At 45.2% G+C, this 17,045-nt stretch overlaps 1 protein-coding gene across 1 annotated transcript in view; it reads right to left on the bottom strand.

Moving 5' to 3' along the window:
• Nucleotides 1-17,045, bottom strand: part of LOC124595958 — a 242,107-nt gene that overhangs the window by 5,815 nt on the left and 219,247 nt on the right. The window lies entirely within an intron of this gene.

Below are 17,045 nucleotides of genomic sequence, written 5' to 3' on the forward strand. Positions count from 1 at the left end.
CGGATAGGGAAGGAAATCGGCCGTGCCCTTTTGCAGGAAATATTCCGGCATTTTCCTGGAGCGATTTAGGGAAATCACGGGAAACCTAAATCTGGATAGCCGGATACGGGATTTGAACCGTAGTCCTTCCCAAAGCGAATCCAGTGTGCTAACCACTGCGCCAAGTCGCTCAGTCCAATCCGGTGACATAAATTTATTCTCCTATAAAGTGAAAGCTGTTAAGGGGTGTGTAGAGGGGTAATTTCTAGCGTCAAGGAAAAAAAATAAGTATGTAATGCAAAAAATCGACGAAGTTGGACGTACTTGCACTCAAGTATAAAGAGAGTAATTACATGTCTTAAACGCATAAAAACTGTGGCGGTAGATTGCTTGGACGGTTACTTGGCCATCAATGGTTCCTTTTGTGCTATTCGAAAAGAGTACGCTACGTGCCGAAACTGGCTTCAGCTTATTACGGTATATTGATAATTTTTACTTATGGACCGTCTGACAGCAACTGAATAAAACACAATTTTAGTGCCATACGCGTTTCGCCTTTATTTTCTGCAAGGCATCATCAGTGGCAGGTTGCGTGGACAGTTTCCTACATATTACGCTCCTGATGCATTTTTGGTGTTGTTCTTCTTCTTATGAATGCCAATTTGCGGTTTTTTCCCACATTCCACAGCACTATGAACTATTCGGTTCAATGCAATGTTTTGGTTTCAGCTTGTTCCTTCATTCCTTTCCTCATCAAAGGTCTCTAGTTCCAGTCTCAGTCCAGCACACAGTTTTAATCAGCCAGGAAGTTTCATTCACGATGTTGTACATTGATTTTAACAGTCTGATGTTAAAAAATCAAGCATGGCTCGACAAGTTCAGGTTATTGCACGTGCGTCGACTGTACGTTGACAACTGACTGTACATCTTTCTGTAAAAACACATCTACGTGATTACTCTGCTATTCACAATAAAGTGCCTGGCAGAGGGTTCAATGAACCACCTTCAAGCTGTCTGTCTACCGTTCCACTCTCGAACTGCGCGCGGGAGAAAAGAGAACTTACATTTTTCTGTGCGAGCCCTGATTTCTCTTATTTTATCGTGATGTTCATTTCTCCCTATGTAAGTGGGTGCCAACAGAATGTTTTCGCAATCGGAGGAGAAAACTGGTAATTGAATTATCATGAGAAGATACCGCCGCAACGACAAACGCCTTTGTTTTAATGATTGCCACAATCACGTATCATGTCTGTGGCACTATCTCCCCTATTTCGCGATAATACAAAACGTGCCGCCCTTCTTTGTACTTTTTCGATCTCATCCGTCAGTCCCACCTGATGCGGATCCCACACAGTACAGCAATACTGCAGAATAGGGCGGACAAGCGTGATGTCACATAGACTTACCGCACTTTCTAAGTGAACCGCAGTCTTTGGTTTGCTCTACCCACAACATTATCTATGTGATGGTTCCATCTTGTTCCATGATGTGTTCTGCCCAATGCGTTTTCACTGATTATCGGGCCTCATTCAACGCCGTTTAACTAGTAGCTGGCTACCAATTTCACAACGCACCTGTCAACACGCTGTGTCTATGTTTAAAATTCGGGGGTCATACCTGAAATGGGACCACCATTCCCGTCATTTTTGGTCACTCATTTTGTGCACAGGGTGAGTCACCTAAAACTTGCGCCGAATACTTCCCTTATCATAATTAGTCACCATCACTCTACCAACGGCCTGGTCAGAGAAGGCGTAGGAGCAGACAGGTTCCGTGCACTTTCTTGCCCTTGGGGTGGGAAACTGCCCCTACAGGCGGAATAGTGAGCAATGATCAACGGCATGAGGATGCAGGAGGCAATGGAAGCCACTGTGTTTAAGACAAATACTGTGTATCAACAGGACATGTGACCTCTGAGAAAAATGGTTGAGTGACCAATGAAAGAGCCGGCGGCGGTGGCCGAGCGGTTCTAGGCGCTTCAGTCCGGAACCGCGCGACCGCTACGGTCGCAGGTTCGAATCTTGCCTCGGGGATGAATGTGTGTGATGTCCTAAGGTTAGCTAGGTTTAAGTAGTTCTAAGTTGTAGGGGACTGATGACCTCAGATGTTAGGTCCCATAGTGCTCAGAGCCATTTGAACCAACGAAAGGATAACGTTCTACGGGTCTGGGTGTGGAATATCAGAAATTTGAACTTGGCGGGGAAATCAGAAAATCTGAAAAGTAAAGTGCTAAGGCTCAGTTTAAATATAATGGGCGTCAGTGAAGTGAAATGGGAAGAACACAAGGATTAACGAAATTAGTTTTATATATTAATACCTTCAGCTGCTGACGGGCGTTGATATATACAGACGTTGTATCCAACTGAGTCACCGAGGGCACAGAGGATAACGCGACTGCAGGGTCTATCTCGCGCACGCTTCCCGCGAGACCCACATCCTCACCGTGTATGTCCACGCACTACATTCGTAGTGCCCCTACCAAACACACTCATTACTCGTGGAAGACATTCTTACCAAGTCCTATGAGAGTTCGGGTAGTATGTGTGTATCTGCACAGAAGAAGAAGGTCATGGCCGGTATTGCCAGAACTATATACTTATATGGATATGGTTTCTGTTCTTTCGGACATGTCCGAAAGAATAGACACCATATCCATATAAGTATACAAGGATTAACGGTCAGAGGAGTATAGGATCACATCAGCAGCAGCAGAAAATGCCATAACGGGAGTAGGATTCGTTATGAACAGGAAGTTAAGGCAGAGAGTGAATTACTGTGAACAGTTCAGTGATATGGTTATTCTCATCACAATCGACAACAAACCAACACCGACAATGATAGTTCAGGTATACATGCCGACGTCGCAAGCTGAAGATCAAGAGGTACAGAAAGTATATTAGTATATTGAAAGGGTAGTACAGTACGTTAAGGGAGATGAAAATCTGTCGTGGGGGACTGGAATGCAGATGTAGGGGAAGGAAAAGAAGAAAAGCTTACAGGAGAATATGGGCTTGGAACCGGGAATGAGAGAGGAGAATGACTAATTGAGTTACGTAACAAATTTCAGCTAGTAGTAGAAGAGGAGTTATACTTGGAAAAGGCCGGGTGATACGGGGAGATTACAGTTAGATTACATCGTGGCCAGACAGAGATTTCGTAAGAGATTAGTCAGGAAGAATACGCAAAGAAGGCTGTAGATACAGCAATAAGAATAGCTCAGTAGGCAGTTAAGTTGAAGAGAAATTGATATCTCTAAAAAGGACAATCACAGAAACTGGAAAGAAAAACATAGATAGAATGAACTGCGAAGAAACCTTGGACAACAGATGAAACACTTCAGTTGATCGATGAAAGGAGAAAGAACAAAAAAGGTTCAGGGAAATTCAGGGATACAGAAATGCAAGCCTCTGAGGAATGAAATAAATAGGAACTGCAGGGAAGCTAAGACGAAAGGGCTGCATGAAAAAAGTGAAGAAATCGAAAAAGAAATTATTGTCGGAAGGATTGACTCCGCATATATAAACTCAAAACAAACTGCGGCGAAATTAAAAGCAAGGTTGGTAACATTAAGAGTGCAGAGGGAATACCACTCTTAAATGAAGAGGAGAGAGCGGATAGGTGGATAGAGTACTCTGAAGGCCTTTATGAGGAGGAAGACTTGTCTGATGACGTGACAGAAGAATAACAGGGTAGAGATGGAGTCCCAGCGTTAGAATCAGAATTTAAAAGACCTTTTGAAGACTTACCATTGATTATGGCAGAGGTATAGACAACATTCCATCAGAATTTCTAAAATCACTAGGGGGAACTGGCAACAAAACGACAACTCATGTTGGTGTGTAGAATGTATGAGTGTGGCGATTTACCATCTGACTTTCGGAAGAACGTTAGCCACAAAATTCCCAAGACTGCAAGAGGCGAAATTGCGAGAACTAACGTACAATCAGCTTAACAGCTCATGCATCCAAGTCGTTGACAAGAACAATATGAAGAATAACGGAAAAAAATCTTTTAGATTCTTTTAAAAAACAATCAGTTTGAGTTAGGAAAAGTAAAGGCACCAGAGTGGCAGTTCTGATGTTGCCGTTGATAATGGAAGCAAATCTAAAGAAAAATCAAGACACGTTCGTAGGATTTGCCAACATGGAAAAAGCGGTCGACAATGTAAAATGGCGTAAGATGTTCAAAATTCTGAGTAAAATAGGACTAAACCATAGTGAAAAACGGGTAATCTACAAAATGCACAAGATCAAAGAGGGAACAATATGAGTGGAGGACGAAGAAAGAAGTACTTTGATAAAAAGGTTGTATGACAAGGATGTAGTCTTTCAACCATACTGTTCAGTCTATACATCGAAGAAGCAATGAGGGAAATAAAAGAAAGCTTCAAGAGTGGAATTATAAATCAATGTGAAAGGATATCAATGATACGATTCTCTGATGACACTGTTATCCTCAGTGGAACTGAAGAAGGATTACAGGATCCAAAAAAAAATGGCTCTAAGCACTATGGGACTTAACAGCTGAAGTCATCAGTTCCCTAAACTACTTAAACCTAACACACATCCATGCCCGAGGCAGGATTCGAACTTGTAGCAGCAGCGTGGATCCGGACTGAAGCGGCTAGAACAGCTCGCCGCCGCGGCCGGCGATTACAGGATCTGTTGAATGGAATGAACAGTCTAATGAATACAGAATACGGATTGAGAGTAAATCGAAGAAAGACGAAATAATGAGAAGTAGCAGAAACGAGAAGAGCGAGAAGTTTAAGATCAGGATTGGTGAAGATAGAGTAGATGAAGTTAAGGAATTCTGCTAAGTAGGCAGCAAAATGACCCATGACGGTCGCAACAGGTAGACTTCAAAAGCAGACTACCACTGGAAAAGAGAAGTCTACTAGAATGAAACGTAGACCTTAATTTAGGAAGAAATTACAGAGAATGTGCGTTCGGAGCACAGCGTTGTATGGTAGTAAAACACGGATTGCGGGAAAATCAGAAAAGAAGAAACTCGAAGCATTTGAAATATGGTCTTACAGAAGAATATTGAAAATTAGGTGGACTAATAAAGTAAGCAATGAGGAGGCTGGAGAGACAAGAAGGGACAGAACGGTAGGACATTTGTTAAGACATAACAACATAATTTCCATGGTCCTAGTGGGACCTGCAGAGGGTAAAACTGTAGGGGAAAACAGAGATTCTAATATGCTCAGCATATAATTGAGGACGTAGGTTGAAAGCTCTACACTGAAATGAAGAGATTGGTATGGGAGAGGAATTCGTGGCGGGCAGCATAATTAGTCAGAAGACTGGTGACAAAAAAAGACTCTTTCTGCAAGGACGTACCAACTACACCCTACGATATGCAACGACGTATTGCTACAGCGTACTGGGTATCTCAATGTAATACGAGCACGAGTGAACCACTCGTTCCATACCAGACTGAAAGCCTATGTTGCCGGTGGCCATTTTGAAAACAACATATGATGGTCAATTGTCTCGTTACTGGTCAGAGTCCACGTTACTAGCGCATGCACTTGAGTTGTTCTTTAGTTTGTGCTACCATGGGTATTTGATGTCGATGTGGGAATATTTAAAAATATGATATCTCGTAAACGATTCGCACTAGAATCCTGCAACAAACACCAGTAATATTCTAATTTGCCCTACTTATTTTTCTAATGTGAATAGACATTGTTCCATTGAAAAAGTGTGTTTTTGCAAAAAATACACATTATAAGTATTATTACAATCTGTTGACTGGCTAACAATATGAGTTCCTGTCTACAAATCCGTTCTGTGAAAATCGCATGTCAATAGGATTTTCCATTTCCGCAATATTTGGGGCGCAAGTTTTAGATGATTCAACCTTTATATACGAAATTTAAGTATCATCAAAATAGTATTACCACTAACTGCAAACTGAGGATAGACACACGTGTCAACAACATTAAAGTCGTATTAGATTAAATTGCAGGCACGCTCTAAGTGAATAGTAAAACCTTGACACAAACTTCTAAAATTCCTGTATGGAATGCGAATACAAGCTGAGGCATTATTAATTACGTAACACTACGAAAAACCGGTTACGCTACAGATCATTAAATTGAGAATACACATGGCAAAAGAGGTCGTGATGGGCTTCAGAAGGAAACCCAACGGGTAATCGAGCGTGTGTTGCTAATCACAGGCTGTGTCAGGAAATAGCCCGCAAGTGTTAGATAACTAGGTTCCCCCACGGCTCTCTGAGTCGGCCAATCAATTACACCGAGTTAAACAAAGTAAAGGCATAAATAGTTAATGCGGTTCAGAAATATGACTAAAATTACAGTTCACAAAAACAGTAAATTGCTAATTACCTTGTCCGGCAACTTGACTGGCCAGCGAAGGGAAATAGCGTGATTGATTTTTTTTTTTTTTTTTTTTTTTGTGTGTAAAACGAACGAGAGGGGTTTGGTGGAGGGGGAAGGTCCCAATAGAGGAGGCCTTCTGGCAGCGAAAGTTATATGTGCGGTAGATCAAAGAGGAGTTTCCACAGAATTACCTCATGAAAGGAAGTTACGGGCGTAAAATGATGCGGCCAATTACATTCATGTCACGATCGGGATTAGTGATTGCTCGGGGGTCAGGGGAAGGGTGTAACCGGCGAGATGGGGACGGACGGTCGGCCCCTAATGGCGCAGGGGAGAGCCAGCAATCGGGCGAAGGACGAGCGCGTCTTCGCACCATTATCCCTGCGACCGAGTGCAGCAATCAGGAGCCAATCAAGGGGCTCGTTTAAGAGCTTGTCGCCGGTGGCTGCTTCGCAGTTGTTTCCAGGCGAATACAGCTTCTCCAGTTGCTTCCTTAAGAGTTTTTATGACTCTCTGGAAAATTGTAATCTGGAGATTATTCTCTGTTGAGCCAAGTGATGCTACAGGATTCTTGCACTGTACGTGTTCGTGTCGTTTCTAATTTCCGTCGAAGTATACGAATATTTTAATTATACTGTAATGCACACTGTGCACTTACAAGGGGACCACGCCCACTCCTCATAACCGATTTCGTCCAGATCTGTGGTAGGCCTGTACAGAGAGTATCCGTAACAGCGGGCAAAAATTTAACATAACATAGAAGATGTTCCACTGAACAATTTGAGTTAGAGCAGCCAGCTTCAGGAGATAATAGGAATAAAATCACAGTAGTACGTACTTTTTTGTTGTATTATTTACAGTTAAGTGCAAATACCATGACTGACACAATGAACATAACATTTGTACTGTGTCTTACAAAGCATGGTGAAACTGACGGCCATCAACCTCGTTGCAACGATGACATCGGCAAACAAGATTCTGACAGACCCTGACAAATATCCCTGGAGTGTTTCGAATCATATCACAGGCAGCTACAATTGTGGCAACTTATTCCATCTCCGTAGCCATTGGGATCTCGTATACAAGCGACTTTTAGATACCCCCATACGAAATAATAAAGGGGATTCAGGTCAGGTGACCTCGCAGTCCATTGTATAGGACCTCTCCTTCCAATTCAGCGACCAGAAAACACTTGCTAGTAATGAGGCTCGCCCTCCTCGTTTCCTTGCAGAAAGTAAAGAATATACATGTAAATAAACAGCACAGTATTGTAAACTTGTACGCATGTTAGTTGCAAATAAGTTGGAAAACAGTAATGCTAGACAAAGCGGCAGACAAGTTTACTTCCATATGTCCTGAAGCTGGCTCTACGACCCCGAGTCCCCTACCTCATACTGTTCAGTGGAGCATTCTCTATGTCCTGTTACATTTTTGCTCGCTCTTACGGAAATACCCTATATGAAGGGATTGGTCAGAAGTGAAAGTGACAGAAGTGGGAGCTCCAGATGGCCAACCACTTATTTTTAGCCGTCCGGAGTGGCCGAGTGTTCTAGGCGCGTCAGTCTGGAACCGCGCGACCGCTACGGTCGCAGGTTCTAATCGTGCCTCGAGCATGGATGTGTGTGATGTCCTTAGGTTAGTTAGGTTTAACTAGTTCTAAGTTCTAGGGAACTGATGACCTCAGAAGTTCAGTCCCATAGTGCTCAGAGCCATTTGAAAATTTTTTTAACTTTTTTTATTTTCAGTTTTTACGTTATGTTACTCACACCGCTAACAAACCAAAATAATGTTCAATATATTGTATTACTTAAAAAGACATGAAAAGAAGAGGCAGAGAAAAATTTGGGATTATAAATAAATTACCAGCAAGAGACTACAAGGCTACAAGAGAACTCCATACGTGAAATTAGATACTTTTATAATTTTACAGTTGATGATTTATAAACTAAGAGACTCGCCAGGTAAGCCGAGAGCGCTAATGCATTGCTTCCTGGACGCGGGTAGGCGCGCTGGCCCCAGATCGAATCCGTCCAGCGGATTACCGATGTCGGCCGGTGTGCCGTCTAGCCTGGATGTGGTTTTTAGGCGGTTTTCCACATCCCACTAGGTGAATACTGGGCTTGTCTCCACATTACGCCTCAGTTACACGACTCGCAGACATCTGAACACGTTCGAACTATTCCATGGCTTACATTAAACGCACACAACTGGGGTACACTAATTCCGTACCGGTTGGTGTGGCCGAGCGGTTCTAGACGCTTCAGTCTCGAACCGGGCGACCGCTACGGTCGCGGGTTCGAATCCTGACTCGGGCATGGATGTGTGTGATGTCTTTAGGTTAGTTAGGTTTAAGTAGTTCTGAGTTCTAGGGGACTGATGACCTCAGAAGTTAAGTTCCATAGTGCTCAGAGTCATTTGAACCATTTTTGGACTAATTCCGTCCCGGGGGGTATGGGGTGGCGGCAGAAAGGGGATCTGGCCACCACTTAAAAACTAACCTTGCCAAATCCGTTCCTGACCATGCTGACCCTGCGAAACCGCGGAACAAGGCACCAGCGAAAGAAAGATTTACACGTAAGAGAGTGATATTCATCGTGAAAACAGGGCAAAAAATCTTTTTCACAGCATCTTACACACGCCATAAAAGTCGTATTTTTACAGATACATGGTCATTTTAAAATGTCCTTAGGAAAGCAGACTTGGTTTGCCTTCCTAAAATGATCTCTCTCATCGCCCAGTTTGGCAGTATAGGATGTGTAACACAGCATTTCGCTAAATATTCGCGAGGATAGCTGGTGATGCACAGTGGAATATGGCTTCCCTGGATGCGACTTATTTTTCTCTCTCGATAAGAGCAGCTCTTTCATCACATTATTCACCTGACAATAAAAATGGACATTGCAGAGTTGCATTAGCTGCCGAGTGTTGCCCGAAGACCAGAATGAAACTAACGGAATACGAAGTCATGTACGATTCGATTAATGTTCCTTCTTGGAATGTCAGTTGCAGAGTCCTCGTGGACGCTGTAAGTACGATCTTTTCTTGGAGATTTATCTGCAATCCCAAATTATCCTTTGCCTTTCCTTTTTTTTTACTTTTTATGAAAATATTAATAAGTACCATATTTTGAATATTATTTTCATTTGTTTGCAGTAGAAGTAAAGAAAAAATTGAAAATAAAAATAAGTTTTAGCCTAGTTACTCGAACCTACGACCCACGAATTACTATTTGCTCTCTCTCTCTCTCTCTTTATTTTAATCTAATTTTGTTCGAAAATGTTCTTTGGATTTGTTCGTTGCCGTCGTCCCCTGACAGCTGTTGAAGTTCATTATTGATCCATTCACTCAGTTTTGTTATTATTACACGGGGCAGCTAACCCTCTGACCGCACACGTTGAGCTACCGTGCCGGCAACTCTCCAGTGCACCAACCGCCGCCTGAAAATAACGCCACCGTAAAGGACTCGACACGAGCCAAAAATATCATTTTTTCTAAACGCTTGCCCTTCTGCAGCTCCAACTTTCGCACTTGCATTGACTGTACCACAAATTTGGGCGGAATCAATGATGATGAATAGTGTTTCGGAGCACTCCGGGACCACCACAACAGACCACCCATACGTCTTCACATGTTGACTCAACGACATCGTCAATTACGATTGCAGTGAACATGGGACCATCGAAACTCGACTGTCGATCAGTTGAAACGAGTCGGCTGTTCGTGTGAATCACATTTTTGCTACACTAGGTCGATGGTCTTCTCCACAAACGCCGTCGTGGAGGTGAACGGCGGCTCGAAACGGCAGCTCGCCACGTACGCAGGCTGGTGGGAGCAGTATTATGCTGTGGGAGACATTCTCTTGCAACTGCATGGGAGCCGTGGTAGTAATGGAAGACACGCTGACAGCTGCGAACCACCTGCATCCCTTCATGCTTGACGTCTTCCCCGACGGCGGTATCATCTTTTAGCAGCATAATTGTCCGTGTCTCGGAGCCAGAACAGTGCTACAGTGGTTTGAGAAGACCAAATTCGCCTGATGTAAATGCTATGGAACACATCTAGGTCGCTATCGTGCGCTATCACCACGTACGCAAATCAGCGGCCCTTTATTAACACGAATTCATGACCTGTGTTTAGACATCTAATGACACATACCTCCACAAACCTACCAGAAAACTGTCGGATCCTTGGTACGCAGAGTCAGTGTTGTATTTTGTTGCAAAGACGAAGAAATAGATTATTATGCAGGTGATTGTAATGTTTTCCCTCATCAATGTATATTCTCTAATGAAATTCGTCGCCGCGCGGAGTGGCCGTGCGGTTTGACGCACCATGTCACAGATTGCGCAGCCCCTCCCGCCGGAGGTTCGAGTCCTCCCTTGGGCATGGGTGTATGAGTTGTTCTTAGCATAAGTTACTTTAAGAAGTGTGTAAATCTAAGGACCGATGACCTCAGCAGTTTGGTCCCTTATGAATTCACACACATTTGAACATTTTACTTTTTATTTATTTTATTAAAGTCGTCGTAAATAATCCGTCAAGTAATGGCAACGGTGATGTCCATACTTACAACACTAGAGAGAAAATGACCTTTATTTCCCACTGTAAAAGCTGTCAGTGGCTCAGAATAGAGTTTAATATATAGCAACAAAAACTTTTAATCATTTGCCCAATAAGATAAAATGTCGGTCAGGCAGCGAAGCAAGTGTTGAGTCTAATTTAAAATCATTTCTCCTGGACAACTTCTATTTCATTTACGAATTTCTACGTAAAACCTGGTAGCCAGTAAAAAAAATTGTAGTTACCTGAACAGGACTAAAAATAATAATGTTAACATTAATCATGTATACATTTCTTGTAAATTGGCTCGTTCCACATCATTTCGATGACAGAATCGTTCGAGTACTGACTGCACCGCACAGTTCGACATCTGGCATCTCGCACACGCAAGTCCCGAAATAGTATCTAACTGAAAGGCTTGCTCCAGAGCGTGTAGCACATTGAGGGCAATAGGGTAGCGATGCACTTACGTAACAACGTCAGAGGGAAAGTGAGGTTAATTAACGACTCTATTCCGCCATTTATTACCTGGAAGAAAGAAACGTGAACACCCGTCCTCGCATGTTTCCCGGCAGTGTGTGTTTGGGAACGAACCACATTGTCGTGGCGCCGCAACATCCTGTGGAACAATGCTGCCGGCCATATTGTTACCGAAATGACTTGCGCTGTAAACTCCGGCAGCGCTTCTTTATGCCCACCGGGCCGATGAGGGCTCGCCGTAACAGGGCCGCGCCGGTGGACGTCCTTGGAAGCCATTGAGGCGGCGTGCTGGCACCTCACCTCATTGTCCGCGGGGCCAGTGTTTCGTTAATAACGGCGCGGCGGCCCGCTCTTGTGAACGGACGGCGTTCCTACACGCCTCCGGTAGCCGGCGTACGACTTAATATGCGACACGCAACGAACCCGGTCGAGAGGCCGTACAATGAAGCGTTCTTTGAAGCGGGGCCACAAAGGGCGTCGTCAGGTCCTCATTGTGGAGGAAGCCGCGCTGCCTGTTGCCAGGAGACGGGAGACAGCCCCAACCCAGCCAGCTGCCGGGACGGACACCTAGCGGGCTTCCCGCCGCAGGCTGGCCGGAACTACAGGGAACGGCGGACCAGGGGCCGCCACCATTCTGCGAACTCCGAGGGTAACTCTAAAAACAGTAGAAACGTCACCTCTCCCTCTGCTGGAGAAAGCTATTCGTACAAATTATTATACGAACCGTTTGTCAACTCCTTATTACACTACTGGCCATTAAAATTGCTACACCAAGAAGAAATCAAGATGATAACCGGTTATTCATTGGACAAACATATTATACTAGAACTGACATGTGATTACATTTTCACGTAATTTGGGTGCATAGATCCTGAGAAATCAGTACCCAGAACAACCACCTCCGGCCGTAATAACGGCCTTGATACGCCTGGGCATTGAGTCAAACAGAGCTTGGATGGCGTGTACGGGTACAGCTGCCAATGCAGCTTCAACACGATACCACAGTTCATCGAGAGTAGTGACTGGCGTATTGTGACGAGCCAGTTGCTCGGCCACCATTGACCAGACGTTTTCAATGGGTGAGAGATCTGGAGAATGTCCTGGCCAGGGCAGCAGTCGAACATTTTCTGTTTCCACAAACGTCCGTACAGGACCTGCAACATGCGGTCATGCATTATCCTGGTGAAATGTAGGGTTTCGCAGGGATCGAATGAAGGGTAGAGCCACGGGTCGTAACACATCTGAAATATAACGTCCACTGTTCAAAGTGCTGTCAATGCGAACAAGAGGTGACCGAGAAGTGTAACCTATGGCACCTCATACCATCACGCCGGGTGATACGCCAGTATGGCGATGACGAAAACACGCTTCCAATGTGCGTTCACCGCGATGTCGCCAAACACAGATGCGACCGTCATGATGCTGTAAACAGAACCTGGATCCATCCGAAAAAAATATTGTATCGCCATTAGTGCACCCAGGTTCGTCGTTGAGTACACCATCGCAGGCGTTCCTGTCTGTGATGCAGCGTCAAGGGTAACCGCAGCCAGGGTGTCCGAGCTGATAGTCCATGCTGCTGCAAACGTCGCCGAACTGTTCCTGCAGATGGTTGTTTTCTTGTAAACGTCCCCATCTGTTGACTCAGGGATGGAGACGTGGCTACACGATCCGTTACAGCCTTGCGCATAAGATGCCTGTCATCTCCACTGCTAGTGATGCGAGGCCGTTGGGATCCAGCACGGCGTTCCGTACTATCCTCCTGAACCCACACCGATTCCATATTCTGCTAACAGTCATTGGATCTCGACCAACGCGAGCAGCAATGTAGCGATACGATAAACCGCAATCGCGATAGGTTACAATCCGACCATTATCAAAGTCGGAAACGTGATGCATTTCTCCTCCTTACACGAGGCATCACAACAACGTTTCACCAGGCAACCCCGGTCAACTCCTTTTTGTGTATGAGAAATCGGTTGGAAACTTTCCTCATGTCAGCAAGTTGTAGGTCTCGCCACCGGCGCCAACCTTGTGTGAATGCTCTGAAAAGCTAATCATTTGCATATCACAGCATCTTCTTCCTGTCGGTTAAATTTCGCGTCTGTAGCACGTCACCTTCGTGGTGTAGCACTTTTAATGGCCAGCAATGTAGTTATTAGTGCTGACTATTACATACTCCCGACATACGACCGATTAGAACAGCGACCAACACAGACAAAAGTCTATAGTCGCTGTTCTTTTATTTTGTCCACTGGCTACTGGTTCCAGTGCATGATACACTATGTGATCAAAAGCATCCGGACACCCCCAAAACCATACGTTTTTCATATTACGTGCAATGTGCTGCCACTTAGTGCCAAGTACTTCATATCTGCGACCTCAGTAGTCATTAGACATCGTGAGAGAGGGCGCTCCGCGGAACTCGTGGACTTCGAACGTGGTCAGGTGCTCGGGTGTCACTTGTGTCATACGTCTGCACCAGAGATTTCCACACTCCTAAACATCCTTAAGTCCACCGTTTCCGATGTGATAGTGAAGTGGAAACGTGAAGGGACACGTGCAGCACAAATGCGTACAGGCCGACCTCGTCTGTTGACTGACAGAGACCGCCGACAACCGGCCGAAGTGGCCGTGCGGGTAAAGGCGCTACAGTCTGGAACCGCACGACCGCTACCGTCGCAGGTTCGAATCCTGCTTCGGGCATGGATGTGTGTGATGTCCTTAGGTTAGTTAGGTTTAAGTAGTTCTAAGTTCTAGGGGACTTATGACCACAGCAGTTGAGTCCCCTAGTTCTCAGAGCCATTTGAACCATTTGAACCGCCGACAGTTGAAGAGGGTCGTAAAGTGTAATCCGGTATTTGAATGGTCAGCGTGACGGGTTGTCAACCCTCTGGGCCTGGGTTTGATTCCAGGCTGGGCCGGGGAATTTTCTCCGCCCAGGGACTGGGTGTTGTTCTGTCCTCATCATCATCCTATCGTCCTCATCGACTGCAGGTCGCCGAAGTGGCCTCAAATTGAAAGACTGGCACCCGGCGAACGGCCTGCCCAACGGGGAGCCCTAGTCATACGATTGAACAAGTAATGTGTAATAGGCAGACATCTATCCAGCCCATCACACAGGAATTCCAAACGGCATCAGGATCCACTGCAAGTACTGTGACAGTTAGGCGGGAGGTGAGAAAACTTGGATTTCATGGTCGAGCGGCTGCTTATAAGCCGGACATCACGTTGGTAAATGCCAAACGACGCCTCGCTTGGTGTAAGAAGCGTAAACATTGGACGATTGAACAGTAGAAAAACGTTGTGGGCAGTGACTAATCACGGTACACAATGTGGCGATCCGATGGCAGGGTGTGGGTACGGGGAATGACCGATGAACGTCATCTGCCAGCGTGTGTAGTGCCAACAGTAAAATTCGGAGGCGGTGGTGTCATGGTGTGGTCGTGTTTTACATGGAGGGGAGGGGGCGGGTATGCACCCATTGTGTTTTTGCGTGACACCATCACAGCAGAGGTCTACATTGATGCTTTAAGCACCTTCTTGCTTCCCGCTGTTGACGAGCTATTCGGGGGATGGCGATTGCGTTTTTCAACACGATCTAGCACCTGTTCTTAATGCACGGCCTGTGACGGAGTGGTTACACGACAGTAACATCCCTCTAATGGACTGACCTGCACAGAGTCCTGACCTGTATCCTATTGAACAACTTTGAGATGTTTTGGAATGCCGACTTCGTCCGAACCTCACCGACCGACATCGATACCTCTCCTCAGTGCAGCACTCTGTGAAGAATGGGCATCCATTCCCCAAGAAACCTTCCTGCATCTGATTTAACGTACGCCTGCGAGAGCGGAAGCTGTCATGAAGCCCAAGGATGGGCCAACACCACATTGAATTTCAGCGTTACCGATAGAGGGCGTCACGAACTTTTAAGTCATTTTCAGCTAGGTGTCCAGATATTTTTGAGCACGTTAGTGTCTCACCCTCATATGATAAAAAATCACAGTAGTCGTTTACAACGATAATTTGAGAATCACGTACAAAATATTTTCTCTCTATAATAGCAAAAGCATGATATTAAGTGCTACCTTAAATTCAGGGTGTTAGGTGTATAGGGGCAGAAATCGTATTCACTGGCGCCGTAATATATACCCAATTCACTGTGTTAGTTGTTTCTCTCTGCGTCTAACAGTTTTCCCGGAAGTACATCACAATATTTGCTATCTGGTGTTTTCTGCACAGTTGTAACCAACTGGATACACCTATCAGTATAGTGGATAATGATCTGAGAAAGGATGTGTAGCACTGATCTAGCAGACAAACGTTTTCCAAATCCAAATCTGCAGGCAAGCGTAAGTCCAATAAATGCCACACTCTGACAAGCAAGCGTCCGCAGCGCCGGCGCCTATATGTGTTTATTGCCGGATGCTTGGAGGCACAGCTCACTAGTGGCGACATGCCCTCCAGTTCCAGCCGTCCATCAGCTGAGACGTGCTTATCGATAGCGTAGCTACGTCACTCATTACTGGATCTGTTGGATACAGCAGTTGTAACTAACCACGTTTTGATATTGACTTTCATACGTGTAATACGGTTTACAGCATCTATGAACTCGAGTACGTCAAAGAACGCAGGAAAGTAGAATTCACGAGCGCAAGCACCTTTATGTATCCTTTTGTGGGGATACGAAGTGGAACAGTAACACAGGCACAGTTGCAGGCATGTCTTACAGCGGGCTTCAGTTCGTTGGTAGGATACTGGGAACATGCAAGTGGTCTACAAGGAAAACTGCTTCCAAACATTCTTGCGACCTAGCCTATAATATTGATCATGTCTGTCGACCCATACCAGATAGGCCTAACGTGGAATATTGAACATATGCCAAGGAGGGCAGTACGGAAGGTCACAGGTATCGTTCATTCACTCACCTGAATTGGCAGATTCTTCTTCAAGATTAAACGCAAACCGTACAAGTTAACGTAATAGTGAATGACAGACGTAATCCAGGGAGTTCAAGCCCCGCGGAGTGGCCGCGCAGTTTGAGGCACCATGTCACGGATTGCGCGGCCCCTCCCCCAAATATATATATATATACTCTCACGTTACTGTTCCTTGCAGCTCCTGGTCTTAGCCAATGGGAGTTTTGAGAGCTGAGGAATCTGGAATCTCTGTTCTTCATGAAGCTTCTATCGCGGAATACTTGCAACCGTTAAGTGACTAACTTTAACTCCGTCTCTGCAGTTGCAACCGAGACTGCTGAAGATGGCATGCAGCATGCCTCGATGGTTAGGTTAGGTTAGTGTTTTTTAACGTCCCGTCGACAACGAGGTCATTAGAGATGGAGCGCAAGCTCTGGTTAGGGAAGGATGGGGAAGGAAATCGGCCGTGCCCTTTCAAAGGAACCATCCCGGAATTTGCCTGAAACGATTTAGGGAAATCGCGAAAACCTAAATCAGGATGGCTGGAGACGGGATTGAACCGTCGTCCTCCCGAATGCGAGCCCAGTGTGCTAACCACTATGCCACCTCGCTCGGTGCTTGCCTCGAGCTCTAGTGCAAAAAGCATCTCACTACCCCTAAACATTTATGACGGAGAGTACGCAGGTGTGGTTGCATCATTATCATAGCAGTAATTGACTGTGGAAGATCGTAGCTCCAGAATGAGGAATGCACTC

Source organism: Schistocerca americana, chromosome 2 (genome assembly GCF_021461395.2).
Source record: "Schistocerca americana isolate TAMUIC-IGC-003095 chromosome 2, iqSchAmer2.1, whole genome shotgun sequence".
NCBI lineage: Eukaryota > Metazoa > Arthropoda > Insecta > Orthoptera > Acrididae > Schistocerca > Schistocerca americana.